The 20513-nt window shown below is 45.0% G+C and overlaps 1 long non-coding RNA gene across 1 annotated transcript; it reads left to right on the plus strand.

Moving 5' to 3' along the window:
* The first annotated feature begins 5373 nt into the window (after window positions 1-5373).
* Window positions 5374-6521, plus strand: LOC135372622 (uncharacterized). The gene is made up of 3 exons (XR_010416033.1): window positions 5374-5431; window positions 5928-6022; window positions 6195-6521. It is a non-coding gene; the product is annotated as an uncharacterized LOC135372622 (long non-coding RNA).
* The last annotated feature ends 13992 nt before the right edge of the window (window positions 6522-20513 follow it).

Below are 20513 nucleotides of genomic sequence, written 5' to 3' on the forward strand. Positions count from 1 at the left end.
GTTTGGGTGCCCTCCGCGGTTTCTTTTGACATGGTTGTTTATAGCTAGGGTACTCCGGGAACACTGAGGGGACAGCGGTTGTCTTGAGTTTTCGTATCTTGAGCCCTTCCTTATAGTCATCGGGCTTAAAGTGCCGAGAGCAGACTTGAGATCGGTCACTGGGACACCACAGGCTGTTCCTTTGGCCTTCAATTGAAGAAAATATCATGAGCGGCAGGCTAAGGAACACGAGTGCTTTTTATATTTGAAAAAAAAAAAAAAGGCACGGGGTACTTACCAGACCTTGAAATCGCACGGATCCAGTCCTCGCGAATACCAGACGACGGAAACTCGTGAAAAGATACCTTTTCCTTTCCGAGCTTATTCCCATCAGATTTACAAATGGGGACGCAACAGTATACCATGGCTCTATGTACAATTAAACGAATCGCGTCCAACGCAGCGTCCACATGACACCAAACGATCGTAAACACGCACTCGAAAGCACCATGTGCTTGCCATGTGGGTTCCGCGCAGGAGAAAATCTGCAGTGGGCTCCGAGCGCCACCCTCACGTGCTGCGGCGAAATTAGGAACTCCCTCCCCGGCGTAGGAGAAGGTCGCCGTCGGTAGGTCTTCTCTTTATTTAGTAGGTCCTGCTTCGCAGCTTTGCTGACCGTTTCGCGAACGGCTTGAAGTGATAATCCATTTGGACTTGCTTACATAATGAGGGACGCTAATTGGGGAGACGGAACTTAGCAATACCCTTGCTGGAAATAGTCCAATTCAAAAGAGCCCAGAAATCTCATTCGGTTTAAGTGGATATCACATTTACAATTCTCATTGAAAGGAGCCAAAATTTCCCATTCCGAATCGACAATTTTGGACAAATACCATATTGAAAACTACTGGAATTTAGTGGTTTTCAAAGAGAAATCACTGTAATTGTCAATGGGGATGAAGTGGAACCACGCTTAATCACACCCATTGGAGGCCAGTCTAGTTTACCATTGGCCAATGTGCTGTAGCCCAGATTTTCCCATTAAAGTCACATGGAAATTCTCATTGACGATTCACCTTTTGAATGTGTAATAACATTCGATTCTGCTGCATCGAATGAGCAGAACGCATGTTTTTGCTGTAGAAAGGAGTTACACTAGATGCCGTTTCTGCGTGCACATTTATTTCTTCACACATCACAATACAGTAAATATTAAAATATTATAAGTGGGACATATAAAGGTGAAAGTTATTTCAAATGTTTCAAATGCTCAAAAGTGTGAATATTCACCAATCAGTTAAAAATCGCTAGCAAGACAGTGAACAACAAGAGTAAAAACTCGATTCAGCACTTACATGTTTTGAAAGCATAGTGTCCATCACCAACACACACAAAATATATCCACAATCAGTAACGTCATAGTGATGTGTCCCCAACGTCCGTACAGCGTCGACGAACAAAACAGAAGGTCTTGAAGCACTCTACCATCATGGTCTTCTGTGCTTCGTAGGTGATTCGCGATGTCCCGTCCAGCTTGCGTTTCATGCGTGAAAACTAATCCAATCCAACTTCGGTAAGATTCCGTTCTGGCCACCTGCTGAAAAATGCCTATGCCAGCTGCGTCGCACCAGCCTAACCTTCGAGAAACACATTTTTTAAAAGATACACAAGAACAGCAGCATGTCAGTGTGAGTGGGTGTCAAATATATTACATACCGTTGCTCACAGCGCGGGAGGTAGCACTGACTGCACATTTCGCTCTCCTCCCATCATCGCCCAGGGAACACATGGTAGTCAACTAGACGTCCAGACCTGTTCTAGCCCTAGACTTTAGGGATAGTGCCCAAACTAGACGTTGACTAGACGTCTAAAAGTCTTACCATTATTTAGACGTCTAAAATTAGTGATTTACTAGACATCTTGTAGACATTTAGTAATTGACGTGTAATTGTAGACGTCTTGTAGCTGGCCTTGTATGTACCACATATTAGAAATCATCAAGATTTTTGTTTTATTAGCTTTTTAAGAGGTGTAAACATATTCACACATCAAATACAGTCACTATATTATAAGAGGTGGTTCTAAGCTTAGCTTTCAGGCTTACAAAACTGAAGTTCAATTGTTACAAAACATATGCAGGAAACTGAATTACTTGATGGCAGAGTTAACATAATTGTGGTGTTCAAGTTGTCCGTGAACCGGCCCTGGTGAGTGAGTCTGTTCGCCTTCTGATCCCGAGATCGCTGGTTCGAACCCGGCCAAAAACAGCAGCAACTTAGTGCCAGGATACAGGTTGCTTAGACATGCCATCTTCCACAAGGGACATTAAATACGGTGTGTTGTGTGGTGAGCTTTCATTGCACATTTAAGGACACTCAGGTGGGCAATCCACAGACCGACTGCTGTGGTGTCGCTCATGATCTCAGTTGTCTCGCAATGTAAACCCCAATTGTTATTAAGTCTTCCATGCTGGTATTTGTCCACAAGAGTCGTCACAAGAAATCTAAAAAATGTAGCCAAATGCAGAAAGAGAACTGGAATTAGGAGGGCCATCCAAAAATAAGTTTCCCGATATTTGTTATTCAAAGGAAACACCACTAGGACAAACTGAATGGTGTAGTAGTTGGGTGTGACATCCCGGCACTGCAGATGTTGGTTAATGAAGTGCCGTTCACCTAATGTGTCAGGCATTCAAGCATGGATGTAATATTTCCGAGTACGTCTGACTATCCTAGTATGGAAGAGTTATCCTATTTTTCGTTAAAGAATAAAAGAGTGAAAGAGTACTTTAGAGAATATCCACTGACAGTTAACACCTGTTTATACAAAACACTTTACAGGCATTGAAATGGTGTGTCCTCTATACAGGGTCGTGAAAATCTGCACAATGAACAGTACAGTGGGAGATCAGCTATAACACCACGAAACGACGTTTCTTTTCTGAAATTCCGAGAATTGTTAACGGAGACTGGCGGGTCACTGGTACTGCACTCTGATACTAATGAGAACAAATTTCCTTCAGCATGGTCAACGAAAGTTATGCGAGATGGGGGCCACATTTGCTCAGTAACGTTTGTAAAGAGCAACGAATGAATGCTGCTTGCATTTTCCTTCAATGGTATCAAGACAATTTTACTTAATGAAACCTGGATGCAATGACAATTTTTATTAATGAAATCTGGATGCATTATGCAAGTGCTGAGACAAAATACCATAGGAAGTCATGGTGGGTGCCCGGTGAAAGCATTCTGAAGGAGGTCAAACTCGCGTTTTCGTCCTGAAAGGCTATGCCGACAATGTTTTAGGACTATCATTGTGTGCAACTTGTAGATTATCTCACAAGCACAATGACAGTAAATGCAGATGTACTGCGAGATCCTGGGAAAGTGTCAAAATACGATGAAACCAAAACGCACAGGACTTGGAAGGGTGTAGTACAACCACGTCAACGCTGTCTGCACTTGTCTTGAAAGACTCGGGATTTGTTCCAGAAATTCATCTGGAAATTTGCCAAAGAGAGAAAAAGTACACAAGCGAGCTGGTACAACGTTGAAATAGGAAGCATCACCTTGAGCATGAGGAGAATGAAGTATACAGGAGACACACAAACGTGAGTTTCCTTTTCGTGGGCTTCCTGTATACTTCGTTCTCGTCGTGCTCAAGGTGATGATTCCTACTTCAATGAAAATTTGCCCAATCTGCTGTTCCATCTTCCTCTCAAAGCACCCCTCGGCAGTCACCAATTCGCAAGTGATCATGAAACACAAATTGATCAGGTGAAATGCAAAGTGAATGCCTCACTTTGTAAACAGGGCATAGCATGGCACAGACAACGTATTGAATACTTGGTATCACAGTATCAAAAATGTTCAGCTAAATAAGGTGACTGTGTTAGGGAGTAACGTTGAGCTCTAATCTGTACATAATTTGTTTCAATGTTGTGCTATAGGTTTATTATTTTGATCACAGCAGAGGAACTTTTGTTGGATGATCCTCATACATGAAGGAAATTCCTTATTCTCTTACTTTCCATCACACGTGTGTGGAGCAGCAAGTACAATCTGTTTGCAAATGATCATACTGAGGTAATAAAACTGGACTCTGCAACAACCTTCAGAAACTATGCAAGGAATGGACCACATTAACTTTGTCCAATTATATTATGACCAAATGGATAGTATGTAGTCTTTCATGTTATGTGAGTTGTATGCCCATATATTGTAACAAAAGATCAGTCAAATGAAGGCAGTCTGACTGAGGTATGTAGATAATTTAAATAATGTCCATACATATGATGATCCGAGTGTTTTTGGCTCACTGACATGCATATACACTGACAGCATCCGCAACTAGAAGACATTACCAGAATCTAAGTGCTGTGAAGTAATATTTTATTTTACTGAATATATATCTTTTTTTCTTAACGGAAGCCCGCATTTGTTCGGGGCAATGTTTTTTGAACTAGCGTTCCTGATGGCGTTACCGTTGCTGGTAAATGTAAATTTTGTACGACGTAACTCCCCTGCACCAACACCTTAGCACCAACTGCTACACCAACTTAAAGAAATCAGCAACTAAATTATTGAATCACTGAAACGTCAATAAAAAAGTCGACGACGCCGACGAATCGTGCAGCGCAGCACTATAAACCGTAGCTCCACAAACACAGAAGCACTTTGCACGTACTGTGGGCAGCAGATAGCAGATGTTTGTTTACTGCACATAACATTTTCCCACAAGCTACATAGCAGCAGTAAAATGGAATCTGACGTGACTCAGGGATTTCAGGACACTTCAAAAAATCTTGAAACTGCCCATGGTATCTCTTTGAAACCGCTGAACAGGCAATGCGCTACATATTAGGCACACCTGTAGCTCAGTAGCAAAGGCACTGATAAAATGTTTGCAAAAAGAACAGCGATTTTCAACACACACATCACAAAATACGACACTCGTCGCTGCAACGAACAACGATGGCGATGGCATGATGATGATGATGTTGGTGTCACTTCCGCTGGATTGGCATATGTGTTATTTAACATTTAACCTCCACCACCCAATTATAATGAACGGCCACGGAAATTAAAGTATTACAAAAAATAAGTACTCAAAAAGCACGAGCTAAAGCAATGGCAATGACGTCTGCCCGTCTACCCAATCACCATCCATCATCCATCCATCCAACCAGTTCGAACCAGTTCAGTTTCAACGGTTGAAACTTCAAACTTTCCGGACGCTCAACGGGTAGCAGTTGGGGTCTTCGCGGCTGCATTCCACTGGTTGTTATACGAAAATCTTTCGAAGTTCTAATCTCCCGCGCGTTTCGTCTTGCAATTTTTGAGCATAGCGAGAACGTACGTCGTGCTGTCCAGTGATAAAAGCTGTTGAGCGGAGCTCGCAGAGTACTGTGGTGGACAACGTTTCTTTGTTCTCTGGCTTTCAAGTTTAAGGGGTGAGTTCACTCTTCATTAAAGTATGTGCCTGTTTCTGTACACCAAATCGCATGTAGTAGATATGCGTGCCATAATATCGGAATATCGTTTCCTCTATTTCGGCTTCGTATCACCGATTGAAGCATATTGGAAGTGTGGGTTGACCTGACTGCACTTGCATTCAAAGTAGTGATTAACGTTGTATGTTCGGCAGTACAACGTTTCATTAAGTGCCTTGGTTCGTCTTGGTGCTAAAACAAATACGGTATCACTAATTAATCATCGAGATTCACGAGTTTTCGATGACTGTTGAAGTCTTGAGTAAACGAAAGTCGACAGTTACGGTTTGCAGGGCGGACATGCCGGAACATAAATGCTGGTTAGTTCATTGTCCTGTCAACCCGACTTCGGTTGTTGCATTTTTCGTTGGTAGTGAAACTACACACTGAAAATTTTGCGCAAGTACTTTTGTTTGCATATCATGGTTTCATAGCAACTGAATTTTTCTCTTTATAGGTGCTTGGACTATCTTGCATCGGTGGATATGAAAATAGTGGTAACCTACCCTACGAAACAGCTATTTGCACATAAGCTTAACAGTTCCCTGTGAGGTGAGGGGAAGCAGTTGTCTCTGACGTGTGACTGTGTTGTCCTCCAATGTTCCTGATGTTCGATGTGCCCCCGAATCTTACTCTGGAGGGAGCCTCTTTAAATTTTTTGCAAATACAGTTGGTGGAAGACTCTAACTGCTTTCTATTCACATGGTTTCGAACTTTTTTTCAGATGCTGTGAAAGTCAGCAGGGAAGTGCGATGTAGAAGAAACGACTGCCAGAAGCTTGCTAAAGAACCGCACAACATGTGTGAGCAGCAGACAAAATATTCATCAAACGGTACAAAACTAGTATTTTTGTGCTTTGTCGTTTTGAGACATCCTTGGTATTGTATGGAGAACAGCGTGACTATGTCATTCCGTCTTACTTCACCCAAACAGCTATCTGGTAGTAGTGCAAGATTTGAGTTCCTAAAAGGTTTATTCACTGAAGTCACCTCAGCGCCATACTATAGGTCCCTCAATGTTTAGTCCTTGCATTTGTTCGCTGCATTATGCTTTTTAGGTGACGATTAACATAAAAAAATATGGAAATTGCTTGGATATTCTACAAATCACAGAGCAACAAGTTTTAAACACCAGATATGCGGTGAGTATAATATGGGTAACAGCTTGACTGAAATCTACAATAGGGCCGAGATCTACCAAGGCCGATGGCAGCAAATCTGCCTGCTAGCGACAGTGGCGGTCTCCTGCGGATGATGTCATGTGAATAAACTTGTATACTACTTGTACGTACTTATAATATTTGACGTGGTGATACAGGTTTTGCTTTGTATTGTCTTTTATAATATACACAGTGTTTATTTTTATCCTGTACAGAATTTTTGCACCAAAGTTATGAGAGCAGCACAGATGTTGTTTTAGCGTAATGCAGTGATGGACGTGCTGCGCCAATCATGGAGTGCTTAGCAGTCGCCTGCTCGACCAGGTAAGGTTGTGTGTCACGAGAAAACGCCTGTCACATTGATGTACTTTAACAGCGACAGCTGTTACATCCTCATTTCCCTGAGATCCTGGCAGCGTCCGCTAGAGCCCTGCGCAGATAAGATTTTTAGCATCTGCGTGCACATTATCCGATCCGCACCGTTGCATACGCAACCGTTTAGATCCGCACGTTTCGAAGGACGCGTAAACACAGCCGGAAGAATGTTGGTATAATTTCGGATGTCTCCATGCTCTCATGGAAGGACTCACGCCAAAATGCCTTCTCTCCTGTCTTGGCCGTGCATGGTTAAAGGTGAACCCGGGCATGCGCTCGCTGTCGGTGCGCAATACAAATAAATTGCTAGTAGAAAAATTACAGCATGCGGTATATCCGCATCTGACCTCGAGCCATCCGATCCGCACACTGCAGAAAGTGATAAATTCTTGTCCGAATCCGCAAGTATCTTACAGATATCCGCTTCCATCCACAGATGGTGCAGGGCTCTAGCGTCCACATCAGGTAGTGACGCGCAAACAGATTTTCAGCTGTTGCTGCAATTTGTGTTGTGTAGCTGTAACAGTTCTGTGATTTTTGTACGTGCAGCTTCTTTTCTTTGTGTCTCTCAGATCAGTGTTGATACAGCTTTTACTCTTATGTGGCCAGACAAGCATCCCGTGAAAGAGTGTGCATAGCCACTAAACAAACTAGTTAGAACTAGCAGGCTACATGATGCTTTCTGACATGTTTTGTTCTATTTTCTAGCCACAGTGAGTCATTGGAGGCAGTGCTGCAGCGCCAACAATCACTCATTGGAAGAAAGGAATGAGGTGGCCATCAACACCCTCCTGCCAGTTCAACACTCCTCAGTCAAAACACAAGATGCCTGCTTGGCGGCAAAGTCAATCCAGTCAATCCAGACAGAGTTTTGTACCGTAGACTTCGTGTGTGGTTTACTGCAAATAAATTGACTGAGATAAATACTGAGATCCGTGTTGCTATCAATTATATCACATTTCTGCATGAATGCATGCCAAGACGGTAGCAGGACTAGTCATGGTCTAAAATAGGTCTAAAGGTGGCTAAAGTAAGGTACAGGAAATGTATAACCCTAGACCTGTCGCCTGAATGGAGGGATAAAATTGGTCTAGCTGTAGACTTCATGTCTAATACATGGTTAAGTGTCTGACCCTGTTCCAGACATCCAGGTCAAAAGAATGTCTAAATCACGGCTAAGTACATAGACATCGGATGTCTAGGGCTAGATGGCTAGGTGGCGTAACGTTAGACGTGTTATTTGACGTCTAGTGGACGGATACTAGACATTTGGTCTAATTGCCTAGACATTCTATAGACATTCCTTATCTCTTTTTTTAGATGTCATTTAGACGTTTACTAGCCCACCATGTGCTCCCTGGGCGGTTGTAATGCCTACGAACAGGGATAAAAACATGTGAGACTGTGTAGAAAGAACGGGTATGTTTATAACATCGATTACATACCTTACAAAGGGGAAAAAATCCTCAAAATGATGCCCGAAATACGCCAACTGCTTGTGAACCACGGCGGGACAAGCCGCGCATCCGAACACCTCGGCATTCCGTAACAGACTGACGAATCCGTTGAAGATTTGAGGAAACGCATGGACTTCCGTGCACTGGAATGTTATACGAATGGAGAAACAATAGCTTAAAGTGATAGGTGCGTATGAACTTACCGTGGCACATGTGCTTTTGAGTATATGTTCACGAACATTTGAAATAACGTAGCGAACTATTTTCAACGCGGACGAGCCACTATGCCGAGCGGCACGGAAACGTGTTACAACGAGCCCGCTTCGGACTCTGCCTCTGCGAGCGGCGACATCGGCGAACGCTCAGTTGATTTGTTCGGAATAAATTTTCATTTGCTTCATTAATTAATTTATACTATGTCTGATTGTCGTTCAATTTTCGCTTGCAATATATGTCGATACGGTGCGTATTCTGGAGTTTCATTTGTTTGAATCGGACGCGTTCCTCGAATTAGTTCTACACGGACGTACGTCGCTCTTCCTAATTATATTATTACTTAATTTGAGAGTGATGATGTACTATTGGTCACCACTACGCTCGTTCCTTCAGCAACTGGCTTCTCACTTATTGTATTGGCGGCCATGCAACATGTTGGATCCCACTAAATCAATTGGAAAGCAGTTTCTCATTGGCACACATTAGCCCAATTCCTCATTCACTCTATTGGTGCAGACTGTAATGCACAACATGTTGGATCTCATTAAATCAATTGGAAGTCAGAGTTTCTCACTGACGACCATTAAACCATTTCGTTCAATTGGTTCCTTGCTTCGTGACGTGGTCTTCGTCACACAACACGGCAGAGCCCGGTTTCGCGAAGGCAGCTTCTCTGCTTAACTTCGACTTCAGTCAATGAGAAACAGTCGGCTTTTACACGCTGAACGAATTCGCAGTCTGATTTCTCATTGAATCTCATTAAAATTGCGGGGAGAAGTCAATGAGATCATGCCGAGTATTTCCAGCAGGGACCGAGCGACCAACTTGTGTCTGATTTTTCATTCTTCGCAATTTGGGTGATTATAACATTGTGCACATTTACAGCATGCGGATTAGGCGATACAAATCTATCAAGTAGCTATGCGTGGCATATTACAGAGAAAGCATAGTATTCTGTACCTGTCTGCTGCAGTCCCAGTTCGAATCACATGAGCAACGAAACTTTATGAGCAACGATAAAGGTAGGAAGGGACATAGTCGCTGGTCATGTCTCCTGTCTATGTTGGTATCCAGCTTTCTCTTTTACTGCCCACGCGTTGGAGATAGCGAATTTGGGGAACGGAACAACCACTACATTCTGACTATGGCTGGAGACACAGCGCATGCTGCACAGCGGCGCACTATCGCTATGACTTCACGTGCCATGCGCCTCACCTCATTTTGAGTATGGGTGCCTGTTTAAGAATAGTGTAACACAAAACAAATAAATAAAAAATAAAATAATGAAACGAAGCGGTCTTCTTGCTTGACACATACACTCACGCACACACGTAATAATGGAATGACGATGGAATGGGAAGTTCACGGAATGTGTGAACGTTTTCAAGTGCACTGGAAAATGGGCGAACACGGAGTAATCTTGTTCTTCCGTACTGTTTTTGCACTAATGAAAGGCATCAATGATTGATATGAGGAGGTTGAAGAGGTTGAATAAGCCCACTTCGCATATGCAAGCATAAAGGTCAGAATGGAAAAACAAGAGGCGCCTGCGACAGATTTGTATCTGTTCCCGCGGACAGCTTCTGCTTTCAACAATGCATTTTCGAACAATGTACAGGGTGACCTCTTCTATTCCATACATATTTTTATATTATTAACTAATACCAATCGTTTGTCTTTCTTTCAATCTTTTTTTCGCCTTGAACCACCAGCAAAACTGTCTATATTGTGGTGAGATACAGTTGTACAAAGAAGTCAGGGTTGGACTTATTGTCATTCTGGAGTATCGTTGTTCCAAGTCACCTCTGTGCAGTTTCACTCACTTCGTGTGGACGGAAAAAGTGACCGCCACAAACGACAGCATAAATCTTCATTTTGCTAGAGGATGCCTTTCCATCGGGATCTGGTACACGCAGGCTCAAGAACTAACATCATCAGTCGGCCTCCCATTCCTGTCACGTAAGCTCTACCAGAAATGTGAGAATAAAGTTGGGGAAAACCTTCAATCAGCGACATTAGACTCCATGAATAGAGCCGCGGCCGAAAAGGTTTAGCTTGCCAAACAATGGAAGGAGTGTCGCGATCCCGACGGCTTTTGGAACATCCAAGTCATTGTACATGGAGGATGGATAGAGCAAGCGATGTTTCGGCCATGGGTACAATGCCAGTAGCGGGGTGGCTGTCAATGTCGGTCGTTACACGCGCAAGATTCATCGGAGTACGCAACAAATTCTGCACAACTTGTCGACGCGCTGAGTCTGAGCATAAGGAGCCTCTACCACACTGGTGTTCTTGCAACTGGAAATCGTCTTCTAGGTCCATGGAGCGAGACATTATTGTACAGGGATTCAAAGAAAGTGAAGAAATATACGGCCTTACGTACACTACATTGATTGGAGACGGAGATAGCAGTGTTTTCGTTGCAGAACAGGAACAGGTTCCTTACGGCCGTTCAGTGAGAAAGGTAGAATGCGTCAATCACATGGTAAAAAACTGTACCAAACGGCTGTATAACCTAGCAAAGGATACTAAAATATTCGCCACAGCTGAGGGCAAAGACGCCAGGAAGCCATTGTCTACCGCTAACATCAAAGCCCTAATAGGTCTTGCCAGATCCACAATAAGACGACATGCACAGGAGAACACTGCAGTATATCGCCTGCTGCGGTCAGTAGCCTGCGCCATCAACTGAAGAACGGCCCATACCACGTATTTGGTATCCACAGCGGCTGTCCAAGCGAGCACTGCACCGTCAAGAGAGGTGATGCTGTGGAACTTGAAAGCAGAACGGAAAAGGGCAGTCTTCTTCTGAGATCCAACATGATGACTGAAATGAAGAAAGCAATAGACGTACTCGCAGACAGATCCGATATGCTGCTCCTCGACGCAACAAGTAATGCCGCTGAGACATACATGAGCATGGTGGCGCCTACAGTCGGTGGCAAACGCGTTGACTATGCAAAGGGTAAAAGTTACGGTAACAGATGTCGCGTCGCAGCACTTGCATACAACATGAGAGGTGCAAGATGGCACGACTTCTATCTGTGCAACTTCGTCGCGAAAAGTCCATCATCCGCTCTGAAGAAACTAATAATATCAAGACAAAGGCGCAACGAACGAAAATGCAAAAGAGCGTTGCGATTCGACAAGGCTCCAATGTCGAGAACACCCAAATTTGCAAGCACCGTTGAAGACAAGGACTATGGAGGACAGTCTCAAAGACCAGATCTGGACAGGAGATTTTTTATTGAGAAAGGTAAAGACTTTGTGCGTTGCATACAGTTCACCAGCCAGGAAGCTGACAGTCTGCAGAAGTCTACACTAGAACAGAACAAGTCTGACCTATGGCACTCACAAAGAGAGATGAGGATACCATCAACCTGAATACATAGTATATGTCGCCCACACAGAAAAACATTCAAGCACTCTTCTTTAGTGAAGGCCATAATGTATCTCAAGTCGTTCCGCAGCAAAGATTGCCAGTACGGCATCGACTACGAGGAAGACGCAGCACCAGCATTGCAAGCGAGATACCCGAACGTTGAAGTGAAAAAATGTGGCCTTTTCGTCGACCCTGATATGCCCTACGTATACACCACTCCTGGCCGCCTTATCGACAACGACGGAATCCTCGAAATAAGATGCCCTGCAACAGCACAGAATTACATGATCATCGCAGAAACCGCTCGCAACCATTCCATCGGCGTAAAAATATCAAAAGACAGCAGCTTATATATTCCAGAGTCACACAAGTACTTCAAATACAGGCTCAGCTAAACATTGCGAAGAGGAGCTACTGCAAACTCACAGCGTGGTCGTCGACGGACCTGCAAGTTGTAACCATCAAGAGGAACCTTGCGTTCTGGCAAAAAATATTGTCTGACATTAGGAACTTTTATGTTAATATTTTTTAATAATTGGGTGTTTACGTCGCCTGACAACTGAGATCATGAGCGACACCACAGCGGTCGGTTTGTGGATTGCTTTTGCCCACCTGAGGGTTCTTTAACGTGCGATGAAAGCTCATCATACAGCACCCCGTATTTAACGTCCCTCGCGGAAGACGGCGGGTCTACGCAACTTGTACCCTGCCACAAAGTTGCTGGCGTCCTCGGCCGGGTTCGAACACGCGATCTCGGGATCAGAAGGCGAACACGCTACCGACTGAGCCACCGAGGCCAGTGGAACTTTCATGTAGGATATATGATTCCCGAGCTAGTTGATCCACGAGTCACGAGATACATGGAACTACGGGATAAAGCAGTGGACATGAGCGGACTGGAGGAACTTTTTAAATTCTGTGGCAACTTCATCCTGCAAGCTCAATAAGAATGCTATTCGCGTGCAGTGAGTGTAGATGCCGTGTGTGTATACAGTCAGTGCAGACTTGTACGAATTTGGAGTACCGTATTTAAAATAGTGTCTTTCAAATACAATTAGCGGTATTTTGGCACTCTACTTAATACGTTTTGTTTTGTGTATTTGTACGCTATTTAAAATGCATTTTATGGTATTTTATACTCAATACCCTAATTACATATTTTGGATCTCGCTCTCAAACTTTATGTGTCTCGTCTTTCCATTATCTTGCTTGTTCAGTGGAAATTTCCTGAGTCCCTCGGACTTGACCCAGACATTGGCCCTTCACTCTTAAAAAAGACCTTCGCCTCATAGCACGCTCCTAGCAAACCATAATGTCGAATGATATCGTTATCTGCCCTGATTTGTTGAAAACGGGAGGCGTACGCCTTTTATGTGACAATTATGAACAGCATAAGGGCCGTATTCCCAAACCACCGCAACTTTGCCCTCAGGGCGCCCGTAGCCCAGGGTCCCTTGAGGGCGAACATCCCCTGAGGGCAGCATGCGTTTCTCAAACGTAAACGTGCACGCCCTCAGCGAAGGGCTGGCCGTCGGGAGGCTCGAAGGGGATTCGGCCCGATTCCTCGCAGAACGAAGCAGAAGCGCATGCGCAGGACCGCGCTTCATTTCTGCTTCCGACGGCTGTCGTCTGCTACTTTGGTATCTCTTCTGTTCTGTTCGCGTTTGACTTGCAAACTTCATGTATGGTGGGCTACTTCATGTCAGTATTCAGATGTACAACTGTTGGATATTGCGGATATGATATGTACACATCTCCCCATCGTCTCCTTATGTGTGTGTGTGTTGTACTAAACGGCCAGATTGTAACAATCACTGAATGGGCGGACAAGGGAAGCCAGGATTGTCTGTGCCCCTCCTGATGTTCAGTATAGTCTGTAGTGTTCATGCACACGCCCAACTTATCTTTCTTTCAATTCATATTCGTCGTGCCGCACAAGGTAGTTTTCCCAGTCACGAATTCGTCGAACCGTCACTACGGAAACACCACCGTGAAGGTATAATGCTCGAATCGCACGACGCGATCCACAAATGCACATGTCATCCATGTTTGTTTCGAGGCCAGAGTCCCTCAGGGAGCGTACAGTGAGCTTGCGAGCTCACTTGGCTGGCGCGTGCCCTTGGGGCGCCCCTTGCAGATACGGGCGCTTTGGGAAACAAAATTCTTCTCCCTCAGGGCTAGAGTTTACATAGGGAGCCCTCAGGGTTGGTCGAGAATACGGGAGTAAGTGTCACAAAAATGGCGTGCGCCTCCCGTTTTCAACAAATCAGGGCAGATAACGATATCATTCAAGATGATGGTTGGCTAGGAGCGTGCTATGCGGTGAAGTTCGTTTTTAAGAGTGTTCTTGGAAGTCTCGATTTAGAGATCTTGCCCTGTGTGTACTGATCCTTGGCCAGTGAGGGTTCAATTATGTGCGCCCTGACGCGGTGACGCCCAATTCTGACTTCGCCGAGCAGGGACCTGCCAGAAGTTGGGTTTGTTTTGGGTCACATATACTTAGTGGAGTTATGTGGTACCTCTTTGTCATCTTTTGGGAGTTGTGTTTAGATGACTTCTATCACACAGCGGCGGCTAGCGTAGTGCGCCGGGTTTAGGTGATTCATGTCACATAGCAGCGATTTGCCGCGTTGACCAGTGACTTTTTGCGTTGGAGGATAAATATAGTATCTTAATTGTATTCCAAACACCATTTCAAGTATTTTACTCTGTCTTAATTACAATCTAACGTTATATTTTCTTAAATACATTTTGAGTATCTTGTACACATCTGACTCAGTCTACATGCAATGCAATCCCGGACTATGCACAACTTTATACGCCCCTGAAGGTGAGCGCACTCCGGAAGCAATCGGACTGTGCATTGCTGGCGCTTCCCTTTCATTCTTTTTGCAAGAAATATATCCGCCCCCCCATCCCCCCATCGAAATGTTGTACAAATCACACCATGGGAATAGGGTGACGGCAGGAATATCCCCATGACTTGCCTGCGTCTGTTATTTCACGTATCATAATCGCACAATTCAATATAAGTTCACGGCCGAAAATATGATGTGCTGCACCATCGGTGCAAGCACGCGAATAACTGTGGATGAAGCCGTGTGGTTTGTCTCACACAAATCCTGTAGCTAGACCTGGAAAAGCTCAACGGGCATCCATAACGAGCAAGACGCAAGCAAGATAAACCGTTGTCAGATGAACAGTACAGTTGATTGGCTTTTATTTTCTCCTCTTGACAACTCGTACACACTCCCACACTTAGGGATGACTCAGAGTACATGAAAATGACACTAAGGAACGAAGAGAAACACATGCACGATAAAATTCCATAAACAGATGGTCTGATTTATGACGGACAGAACCTGCTGTTGCATATGAGGACAGCCGCACACGGCGTTCGAAAACACCTCATGAGTGGAATGGTACACAGTTCGCGCGTCTTTCCGACAAACTTGTTCAAAATCAAGACACGTGTTCTCGTTCTCAAGCCACATTTCACGGGGGCTCTGCCCGTAGCGGCCACTTAGTAACATCTTCGACATCTCAACATGCACACCTCATGTTATCGTGCACTTGTGTTGGTTGCATGACATGTCAGCACATCTTGACCAAGCCAGATTCAGGTATGAATACTGAAAAATATCTGTCCTTTGCTCCATATTTGGGCTGAAGCCTACACTGGGTGGTTAACCAGTGTAATCAAACAAGTGCACCCCCAAAAACAACACGCACATGACACACAAAAAGCAGAAGACGTACCTTCTATTAAACACCTATTTGTATTGTGCACGGAAAGTGATTACGCCAATTTATGTCCTACTGATTGCAGCCAAGGTCGCAGTAACAGGTCATGCGTGTGGAACATCGATGCACGACTCTCACGCTGGATAGAGCAGGCAAAGTCATCTTGGATCCTCTTCCGAGCAACGAATTTGGGCGCGTACAACTCACTTCGTTCGGCAGAAAGTAGGCGGACCTGCTGTTCGGTATTGGTTATTATTCAGCTTTCACCATGATAAGACACGTGTCGTTCTGGCCCGTCGCCGAGACAGGTTGAAACAACAACCACGCGCAATGGTCCTAGCCGTTTGCCTTCCCTTCCCTCTCGCGCTCGCTCCTCCCATCTCGATGTATTCCTCTCCCGGAGAGGAAGCCCATTGCGGTGGCAGCACAATGCAATCCAGGCTAGCAGAACACAAATGTCCACACTTTTGTGGACGAAGGTCCGGAAGGACGGAATACGAAGGTTAACGCTGCAACTTAGCTTGTACTGTCATCAGAGGACACAGATGCACGTCCTGACATATTTTTCAGGCGTTTATTTCGTCGCTGAGAGATCTGAAGAAATGTTTTCTGCTGCTCCCATAGGACTCCATGTATTCGCATTCACAGAAACAAAAATCGCATAAATTCGCCTATTTGCTGTATTCCGATAAAAATATGTTAGGACGTGCAGAATTTACCCATGTATTACCAGCTCGGCGTACTGCTTCATTACTGCAGTTATTTTCGAGATGAACTGGACAAAGCAATGCCCATTGAGAATACATTGGGGTCACTCCGCCTTAAGTCCGCCCACAAAAACAGGATTCTGTAAATATTACTCCATAATTCATTTTCTGAACCTGCGTGGTTTCATGTAGATTTTTATGGAATGTTGGAACAGCGCAGAACGTATACTTCATTTTCTGCATATTCTTCTTATTTTTTTATGTATATGCTACAGTGTTGTTGATCGATGCACTATGTGAACTTTTTTCATTCACTGGAAATATTCAGCAGCAAACCACATCATCGAGAAGGGATAGCAGGTTAACGTATTGGTGTAGAAACAATGCTACCATTGTTTGAAGGGATATTAAACTTGTACATCTGTAGTCAGTTGAATCAAGGCGTGTTGACAAGCTGTCGCTGTTTGCAGCATGTGTCGAGACAGTCTGAACAAAAAAAAAGTACAGGAGCAATTTTCGGGACGACCTTGCAACATGTTTCTTTTGCCACTAATGTATTAAGACTTACTGCACAAAAGTTTGTGATAAATTGTTGTTTTATGTTAGGTAATGATAATTTGTAAATCCCACGAAGATTTTGGTTTTTATTAAGGCAACACGTTGCGACCCACACGCGCAGTACAACACAAGCTCTGGAATGTGGGATGTGTTTGTTAAAGGGACTCTGACCAGAAGTTCGACAAATCTTTCGTTTGCATCTATTGCGAAGGTATAATATGCCTCCAAGCCACACGCGAAATAATTTGGCTGTGCGCGGCGGCAAAGTTTGTCAAACGGGGAGCTGAAAACCGGCTTCGCTTTTCCTCCTCAACTCGCGCTATCCGCGCCGAAATCTAGCCTCTTTGTAGTGGACATCTTCTGATTTCCGTGTGCGTGACGAAAGCACGAGGTCCATGTTTCATTGGCCGCCCTGACCGGATGTTCTGTTGTTAGTGAGTTTGTGAGAGCGGAGGCATCTGTCCGGAAAGCGATCTTCAATATGGACGTCCAAGCAAGAAATGCGGAGACTTCGAGTCCGGAACTTTTTTCTGACCTTTCTGCGACCGAGAAGCAAATTCTGCGTGCTGAACAGCTCGGTAGCCTTGCTTTCGAAACGTCGCCGATGCCGCGAATGCGAGACGAAGTGAGAGCTCTACGAACATCGGTCACAGATGAAGCAAAGAGCATCAGTCGCCTACCTTCGACAGACAGGTAAGCGATGACCTTTTTAACGCACACTGTGATCGAACATGTAAACGTTTTCTGAAATTTCGTGTCCTGATATTTAATGCGCGCTTGCTGTTTATGTTGCCGGTGTGGCTGGTGTGTCATAATGCCGAAGCAGATCGAATGCTTGTGCTGCAAGGAGCTCGAAAACACTGCAGTATGAGTGCATTACAATCCACGAAGATTTGCAACTTCTATGCTTCAATATGACTGTCCTGAAGGTGGCATATTTTGAAACTCCGTGGGCAGCGCGAATCTATGAGCGACTATATTCACAAGTAAGTCACATATGCCCTTGTCGAATGATGTTAAAATTTTGGCGCTCAAAACTAGTTTGGTCCTGCATTAAAGTCACTAAAAACTTCTGTACAGAGCGTAGCACATAAAAAGACTCTACAATACACAACTCTGAACTGGATAAAAGCAATATAAGCAATTTCGCAATTATCAGTGTGCTGTGTCCTGAGTCACCTTTTTATGTATTGCGCTGTGCATAGGGATTTAGCGTAGGTTTTTAGCGATATTGAGTGTTCTTGATTGTCGATTCCGCGAAAAGTAAAACAATGTTGGTTTCTAAAAGAACACAGCATGTGTAGTAATATACAGGGTGTGGGCAGGTAAACTGCAGTTGCTCTCAGGTACATGTGGAAATGACAATGCACACACACTGTACTGTAACCGGTTACCTATTTGCCTAAACTATATTTTCTGTACATCTGTTTAGACGATGCAGATACACTGCGTATCGCCAGTTTGCAAGGTGAGTATGGCACAAGCTTGGGGAAAACAAGAGCATGGTCATCCCAGCCTGTGCAGTGAAGAGGGTCTGGCAAGCCTTCCCCACAGAAACTGCCATAGGCTTCAAGTACCAAGGTCCTAACTGGAAGTATCTCTTCGCACAGCTCGTCTATTGCATTTAAAATAATTTAGCATCTGTATTTAGGATGATTTATAGCACTCAGGATGATGCATAACTCATGAGTCCAACATGTTGTGTTGAAACACAACACTAGTCCTTTTTAATGAGTCATGCGGAACGATAGATGAGCACTCATTTCGTGACATTGTGTGCCGTTGCTACAGTGAACAATTTCTTGAGCAAGACTGATGAACAAACGAAAACAGAGTCTGTCTTCCAAATATGTATGTTCCTTGTACCTTCCGTATTTGTTAAGTGACCCATGTTGATGTCCCCCCCCCCCCTCATGTAATGCCTGCAAGGGCCTTTGAGGAATATTCATAAATAAATGAATGCCCAAACCGGAAAAAAGTGTAGCATCTATTGTAACACCTATCCTCTCTTTGTGTGAATGATACATAAACATTGTCAGAAGATATGTAGTCACACTTTGCCTCATTGTACTTAAAGCATAGTTCTACCTCTTACATCATCTGCACATCTTCAATATCCAAAGCAGTACAAGGCTAAAGTAATCAGGTACTACATAAAAAAAGGAGGGGGAGGAAAATAAAAGCTGACACATCTAAAATTCGAAGAAACCCTGGTGCTTTCACGGGTCTACTCACGGCTCAGTCCTGGTACAGATCCCGATGAAAAACAGCTTTACTGAGCCTCAGTGATAGATTCCCTTTGTAGCGGGCCGTGGACAACGACGAAGATGGCCACGCGCCTGGAGCACCTGCCTCAGTTCCACCGGCGCGGCCATGGAAATAGGCCACCGTCATCGCCTCTCCGTGGCATACCATCATCGCCGGTCGGGGCTCATGTAGAGGAAGACCCCGGGAAGAGGAAAGGCGCCGGGTACGTTAACGGCGAGGTTTGCTGGCGGTGGGACCATGTATAGAGCGCTGTGGTAGTGCTCGTCGAAGGCGTCGTCAGGAATTTGGGATAGTAAAGAGCCGAATTGCTCCGAACATGGTGTTCGTTGCTCGGGTCACCAAATGTAGAGGACGATGGTCTTCCTCTACATGAGTTCCACCGGCGCGGCCATGGAGATAGGCCACCGTCATCGCCTCTCCGTGGCATACCATCATCGTCGGTCGGGGCTCATGTAGAGGAAGACCCCGGGAAGAGGAAAGGCGCCGGGTACGTTAACGGCGAGGTTTGCTGGCGGTGGGACCATGTATAGAGCGCTGTGGTAGTGCTCGTCGAAGGCGTCGTCAGGAATTTGGGATAGTAAAGAGCCGAATTGCTCCGAACATGGTGTTCGTTGCTCGGGTCACCAAATGTAGAGGACGATGGTCTTCCTCTACATGAGTTCCACCGGCGCGGCCATGGAGATAGGCCACCGTCATCGCGCCTCCGTGGCATACCATCATCGCCGGTCGGGGCTCATTGTGAGGAAGACCCCGGGAAGAGGAAAGGCGCCGGGTACGTTAACGGCGAGGTTTGCTGGCGGTGGGACCATGTATAGAGCGCTGTGGTAGTGCTCGTCGAAGGCGTCGTCAGGAATTTGGGATAGTAAAGAGCCGAATTGCTCCGAACATGGTGTTCGTTGCTCGGGTCACCAAATGTAGAGGACGATGGTGTTCCTTTACATGAGTTCCACCGGCGCGGCCATGGAGATAGGCCACCGTCATCGCCTCTCCGTGGCATACCATCATCGCCGGTCGGGGCTCATGTAGAGGAAGACCCCGGGAAGAGGAAAGGCGCCGGGTACGTTAACGGCGAGGTTTGCTGGCGGTGGGACCATGTATAGAGCGCTGTGGTAGTGCTCGTCGAAGGCGTCGTCAGGAATTTGGGATAGTAAAGAGCCGAATTGCTCCGAACATGGTG

The sequence above is a fragment of the Ornithodoros turicata genome, unplaced genomic scaffold (assembly GCF_037126465.1).
Source record: "Ornithodoros turicata isolate Travis unplaced genomic scaffold, ASM3712646v1 Chromosome16, whole genome shotgun sequence".
Classification (NCBI taxonomy): Eukaryota; Metazoa; Arthropoda; class Arachnida; order Ixodida; family Argasidae; genus Ornithodoros; species Ornithodoros turicata.